This window comes from Rhincodon typus, chromosome 9 (assembly GCF_021869965.1).
Source record: "Rhincodon typus isolate 14 chromosome 9, sRhiTyp1.1, whole genome shotgun sequence".
In the NCBI taxonomy this organism is placed as follows: Eukaryota; Metazoa; Chordata; class Chondrichthyes; order Orectolobiformes; family Rhincodontidae; genus Rhincodon; species Rhincodon typus.
The window spans coordinates 13,872,589-13,879,757 of record NC_063340.1 but is presented as its reverse complement, the minus strand read 5'-3'; the positions used below and the strand labels follow the sequence as shown (position 1 = coordinate 13,879,757).

At 42.9% G+C, this 7,169-nt stretch overlaps 1 protein-coding gene across 1 annotated transcript in view; it reads left to right on the top strand.

The window, feature by feature from the left end:
- Positions 1-1,375: 1,375 nt before the first annotated feature.
- The window catches only part of rin2a (Ras and Rab interactor 2a), a 98,283-nt gene continuing 92,489 nt past the window's right edge, over positions 1,376-7,169 (top strand). The window contains exon 1 of the mRNA XM_048600803.1: positions 1,376-1,571. The gene's annotated coding sequence lies outside the window, so the exon portion shown is untranslated. The remainder of the gene's footprint in view (positions 1,572-7,169) is intronic.

Here is a 7,169-nt window from a genome sequence, read left to right as displayed (position 1 = left end):
GTGATCTTTAATTGCTCCTTGCACTGTCTACGAGTGTGGTGGCTGCAGTCTTCACTCATTGTGCTAGGAAGCTCCAATCAATGTTTGATTACAGTCTTGTTTGTCTACAAAATGGGCATCCTGCATCTGTTCGACAGTCAGGGCATGGTGGGAAATTTATTCATTCCCACACTAAGCCCCATGAAAGTAAAACTTGAAAAAATCCTCAGCCATTTCTTGAGTGGCCTACCTGCGGTCCTTTTGAGGTTTGTCTTTCAGTTTTTAAAGAAAATTGCTGAAGAGCTGTCAGTTGAAAATCACCATCAGTGGTTCAAGTCCTGATAGCCTCACCCTGTGATATTGTCCATGGAATCTCATGAATCCGGGTAGATATTTTGCTGGAGTATTTGATCATTTGCCTGGGGACGAATACGAATTTGACTATTCTTGGACGGGAACCTTCCTTAGACTTTAGGGCAGCACAGTGGCTCAGTCGTGATGTGGAGGTGCCAGTGTTGTACTGGGATGGACAGAGTCAGAAGTCCACACGACACCAGGTTATAGTCCAACAGGTTTATTTGAAACCACAAGCTTTCGGAGCGCTGCCCCTTCGTCAGGTACAGTGAGAGAGAAGAGCACGCAGGCGCAGAGATCAAAAGATCATACAACTGGTGTGAGTGGAGTTTCAGGTGACCAAGAGTGTGAGACAGCGAGTAAAGCGTTTATAAAGTCCATGTCAGTGTTGTGCTGTGATGACAATCAGGCAGAGCAATAGGTGACATCTCCAGTCTGACTCTGAATTGTAGGTGTGAGGCCTTGCTTAGCACGGCTGCCTCACAGCACCAGGGACCTGGGTTCGATTCCACCCCCGGGTGACTGTCTGTGTGGAGTTTGCACATTCTTCCCGCGTGTGTGTGGGCTTCCTCCCACAGTCCAAAGATGTACAGGTTGGGTGGATTGGCCATTATAAATGTGGGGTTATAGGGTGTGTGGGTGGGATGCTCTTTGGAGGGTCGGTGTGGACACAATGGGTTGATCGCCTGCTTCCACACTGTACGAATCGTGTGATAATGAAAAGTGATGAAGAAAGGAGCAGACTGATGGGTCCTTGTTACCTTGTTTCATTATTGTGTTGAATTACACAATCTTTTTTATTAAACCAGTTTTAAAAAGATGCAAACAACACAACTATTTGGACTCAGCAAAATTTTGCTTCAATCATCATTTCGACTCGCGTTATTTTGGGAGTTCTATTATGTCCGCATCTGGTCTTTCTATCTCAACTTCTCCTTTTTCTGCAAAGTCATGTTTTCAAGTCATTTCAGTTCCCCAGCAGAGTTATTTTAAATAGCTTTGCTCTCATACCTTATTATAATTTGTGTCTTGCCTTTTTGCCTACGATAGTCTTTCTTACGGGTAATTGACAACTGTTCAGCAGCCAGAGAAAGGTGTCATACAAAACTTCTCTGAACAGACTTTCCACTCGTGATCACACACCTTCGACTAAAATTTTACAAAGTGAGACGCTATTTCGGGCATGCTGCAGGTGCTGCGTCAGCAGAATGTACATGGTAGACGCTGGATATTGTGTTGTAAGTATTAATACTAATCTAATCGACTCGTGGAAATCTCCAGATGTTCAAATCACAAGTGTTTCATATTTATGTGCTGAATGCATTGGATTATGCTCTCGATTTATCGGCGAGGTGGTTCACATAATTTATTATTGGTGTAATCAATGGATCTCCCTTGACATTAGTCACAGCCTGTGGATATACAGTTTTGTAGCTTGGAATGTTCAAATCGCTCCCACTTGTGGCAAGATCGCAGCTAAGTGAGGATGATCTCCAAACTCAAAAGCTTGTTGTGTGACTGAAATAGCTGACCTTCTAGTTTTTTTTTAAAAATTTGTGGGATGTGGGTGTCGCTGGCTGGGCCAGTATTTATTGCCTGTCCCTAGTTGCCCTTGAGAAGGTGGTAGTGAGCTGCCGCCTTGAACCGCTACAGTCCACCTGCTGTGAGTTGACTCTCAATGCCATTACGGAGGGAATTCCAGGATTTTGACCCAGCGACAGTGAAGGAACGCCGATGTATTCCCAAGTCAGGATGGTGAGTCGCCTGGAGGGGAACTTGAAGGTGATGGTGTTCCCATGTATCTGCTGCCCTTGTCCTTCTAGATGGAAGTGGTCATGGCTTTAGAAGGTGCTGTCTGTGGATCTTTGGTGGACATTTTGGAATGTGATTATTGCATTGTTTCCCAAACCTGTTCCTTTATGACCCAGTTTTCGTGCCTCAGATTTAGAATGAGCCCCGGTGAAATTTGCATGTGTGTATGGATTGTGTGCATGTGTGAGAGTGATTGCTGGAGCAGCAGAAATGTAAAGGTGTTGAGTGTTTCACCAACTAGACCCATCTCAATCCCCAATCCCCAATTTTTACACTACCCTTCCATTCACCATCACCCCCATCTCCTTCCCACTTCCTCCACCACCCTCATGGGGCAGCTGATAAAGGAAGGGCAAGGTGAGCACCTACCTTTTCATAGGGCAGGAATCAAGTGTCAGTGAGCAGTTGATTTGTTTGAAATGGGAGGATGTGGGACCAAAGTGAGCATTTTGAAGAGGCCAAGCAGCTACCACGGGTCAGTGTGAGCTTCCAAGGTTGTGATCCCCAAATCTTTGTCTGAATTGTAACCAACAGTTGAAGTCCTACCATCAAGGAAGGGACAACAACAGAAATTGCTGAATTGCTCACCAGATCTGCCAACATCTGTGGAGAGAAATCAGAGTGAACATTTCAGGTTCAGTGACCCCACCTCAGAACTTTCCTCAGATTTTGCTGCCAGCTCTTGGTTTGCTGCATAGAAGACCATTACCTTTTCAAGGAATATTACTTATTCCTCTGCCGTCGGACCATGAGCATAACGAATGTTTGTTATTTGAGTTCTGTGCTGTTGGCCATTGCCAGAGACCGGGCTGAGCTTCGTCAACAATTAATTCTCATAATCAGTGATTTTTGCTTTGTGTATGATTTTGATTCATTAAGTGTTACACAATCAGAAAGCAGAATGATTGTGCTCACTGCATATATGTTTATTTTCCTCACTCCTGATTTAAGGAAACCTTAAATCAAATCAACAAAACTTTCCCAAGAAGGTACGCCGTACATGATTAGAGAGAACTGTAGGATCAGATGAGTAACATCTCCTGAAGGTGTGAAGGCATTAGTTGGATTTTCATTTTGCCAGAACATCAATTTTATAAGAGGACCTCTGTTATTGAAAGGTTAATTTTAACACTCAAGATTGTGTAATTCAGCATTATATGCATTTTTTTTATTTTATGAAGGGTCAAGAGTAGGTTAGAATGTCTTCTTCTGGAATGAGCTTTGTGCATTAACCTGTGTGTTTAAGACTCTGCTTTTGCTAAATGTGTTCTGAGCTGCAATGAACTGCAATTGTCAACGTATTGTCAATTTTCTTTCTCAAAAGGAAACTGCAAATGCTAAAAATCCAAAATGAAAATAAAGTGTAGCTGATAAATTGTGGGATTTGACACTAATCGTAGACAGGAAATTACACATTTGAAGTTAACTGGTTAGGTTTCAATTCAAGTTTCCTTTTAAAATTTAATTTATATAATCACAAAAGTGGGATCTTCAATGAACTGGTCCAACTGAGTAACTCGCTCCTGACTCCCCAAATCTTGTCCACTATCTACCAGGCACAAGTTAGGATCATGATGGAGTACTGTCTATTTACCTGGATAAGTCCAGCTCCAAATGAAAGCTTGACACAATACAGGATAAAGCAGCCCCTGATTGGCAACCAATCACCCGTCTCAAGCCTCCACCAATGTATTGCAGTGTGTACCATATGCAAGATACATGGGAGCAACCCTGTCTCCTTCAATAGCACATGATATTTACCCAAGAAGGACAAAAGCCGCAGATACATGAGAACACAGACACCTGTTACCCAGTGGACTTAAGCCAACTCTGTCTTCATACCTTTTGTAATTCCTATTATTTATGTTTATGAGACAATTTTCTTGCTCTCGAATGTCAAAAAAAATCTGTCATGATCGATCTTCCTCAGAGTATACTTCACCCTGAGATCATTTATTAATCATGTCTCCTTAGGAGATCCAAAATAGCCTGTCCTCTCATTGGATTTAGAATCATAGAATTCCTCCAGTGTGGAAATAGGCTGTTCGGCCCAACAAGTCCACGCTGTGTGTCTGAAGACCATTCCATCCAGACTCACCCCCGCCCCCAATTCCCTGCATTTCCCATGGCTAATTCACCTAACCTACACATCCCTGGACACTATGGGCAATTTAGTACAGCCAATCCACCTAACTTGTACATCTTTGGACTGTGGGAGGAAATGGGAGCACCCAGAGGAAACCCACAGAGGCACGTGGAGAATATACAAACTCCACACAGATAGTCACCCGAGGCTGGAATTGAACCCAGATCCTTGGTGCTGTGAGGCAGCAGTGCTAACCACTGAGCCACCATTATGCATTATTCTGTTAAACAGCCCCAAGTACACTGCATGCTCTTAAAACCCAAGGTTGCTTGTTCCAATTTGTCCATTTTATATGAAGATTTAAATTGCTCACAATTATTGCAGTACTTTTACATACAAGTTACTGTTCTTTCTTGATTTTAAACCCTGCCTTGCAGTTTGACAGCTGATAAACTACACTCGCCAGTAAATTCTTTCGCTGTTTCTTATCTTCAATCAATTTGATTCTACATCTTGACCTTCTGAGTGGAGATCGTTTCTCACTACTTTAATGATCTCATTCTTTATTAGCTACCTCCCTCCCGTTTGCTTTTCCTTCTTACCTTTTCAAAGTGTTAAATACACTTGAATATTCTGTACCTTTACTGAATTTTGGCCTGGGAGCATGGCCATTTTTGGCACAAGGCTTGACATTGAACCTTGAAACAACATAAAGGATGTTGGAAAACACCAGTATAAATGGATTTTAGATGTATCTCATTGATACTTGAAATCTCCTGTTTTCCACGGGTTCAGATGATACTGATATTAATGATAGAAGTCAATGCTCCAACCTCCCACTCCCAAGAAGAATAGAATCCTAGAATTCCTACATTATGGCACGCACTGACCATCCAAAGAGCATCCCACCCAGACCCATCCCCCTACTCTATCCCTTTTAACCCTCCATTTCCCATGGCTGATCCACCTAGCCTGCACATCCCTGGACAGCAATGGGCAATTTAGCATGGCCAATCCCCCTAACCTGCTCATCTTTGGACAGTGGGAGGAAACTGGAGCACCCAGCAGGAACCCATGCAGACACAGGGAGAATGTGCAAACTCCACACAGACAGTCACCCGAGGGTGGAATTGAACCCAAGGGCAGGCAGAAGGGATTATTTAATTTGGTGTCATGTTCAGCACAACATTGTGGGCTGAAGGGCCTGTTCCTGTCCTGTAATGTTCTATGTTCTACAAACCCTGGTCTCTGGCACAGGTGGGGTAGCAGCACTAACCACTGAACCACCATGCTGCCCGAAGGTAAAGAGAAAAGGCAGACTATGAAATTTCACACTGTGTGACTGTCAGAAAGCATTATAAAATGCTTCATACTCCTGATTTATGTGTGTGTGTGTGTGTGTGTGTGTTTGTTTGTTGACCATGTGTTTTGCATGTATTTTAGTCTTGTTTCCTTCTCCTCCTCTTCCTCCTCCTCCTCCTACCCTCCTCCACTCTCGCGAATCTAAAGAATTTCACATTCTGAACTTGGCCAATTCCACTGAAAAACGACAAGACAAGATATTACAGAGGTACATGTCCAAAAATAGTGAAGCGTCTGAAATAGTAAAGTTTGAATTCTACCTATCTTCTTTGTCAAAGTAACAGTAAACACTTTGGTGTTTGGAGACACACTTTATTTGCAGCAGTTACAGCATTTAAAAGACATTTAGATAAGTACATGAATAGGAAAGGTTTGGAGGGATAAGGGCCAGGAGCAGACAGGTGGGACTAGTTTGAGATTATGTTCAGCTTGGACTGGTTGGACGGAAGGGTCTGTTTCCATGCTGTATGACCATATAACTCAATGTCTGTACTTTGCTCTGAGCAACTTTCAAAACAGCATTTTTATCAGAGGATATAAACTTTGGCCGTATGCTATTTCTTCCCACCCCACCTCCAAGTTTCGCTTGGGTCTGTGGCAGGAAATTCAGAGCGCCCATGTAGTGGGTTGCAAAAGCCAGCGCTGGGGAGAGGAGTTTTTATTTTGGGAGTGGGAATCCTCTCTTTGACACAAGCATTGTCACTGATACCTGCTCGAACATGTCTCCACAGAATTGAGAAGGCGGAATCAGATAGTGGTGCTGCGTTCCGATGACCCACCCATCTGTCCCTTTTTCAGTGAGAGATAGCGTGCAGTGTTAGATAATCTGCAGTGTTAGATAACCTGCAGAACAAGGGCAAACTACAAGGAAGTCTCGCTCATAAATTAAACCCTTGGTTTTCTCTCCTTTGTTTAGTCAGTCTTTTTAACAGTGGCCAGCATTCCTCTGTGAGGTCATTGTTTCACGTCTGATGGCACTGTTCTCGGTTGCTTATGTTGGCTTTGGATTACAGTTTGTCCGAAAGCCTCCCCAGAAAACGAAACTTTCTCAGGCTAAAATAGACCTCGCATCTCAAAAGGGAGTTCTTGGCCGCTGTCCATTCTTTTAAACTGCCTGCTTTCAAATCTCTTTTGTGCCAAGACACGACACGAACCAGTGACCGGTTTGGAGGCAACTGATATTTCTGCAGAGGAAACTCCTCTCGCTGAATTTAAAAAAAAAGCATGCCTTTAATGAATGTTTGTTTGTTTTTTTTTTCCCCCTTTAATGAGGAAGAAAACCAAGAACCCAAATGCTTCTTGCATATGTTGCAAACCCCGAAATTACGCTGGAAGATGTTGGAAATACTTGCACCGTTCTAAAATTGCGGATTTGAAATGTACAGTTTCTGCCAATTGCATTGCTGTAAGATGTCAGAGAAGAACTAGTCACTTATTTCATTTAATCCAAATATTGTGTGCATTAAACTAAAGAGTCATTAATCATGTGTTGTTAAAACCAATTTGTTAACTCCCTTTGGCCTTATTTGTTACTGTCATTCTACATGTAGACAAATTGAAGAGACCCCTCTCACTT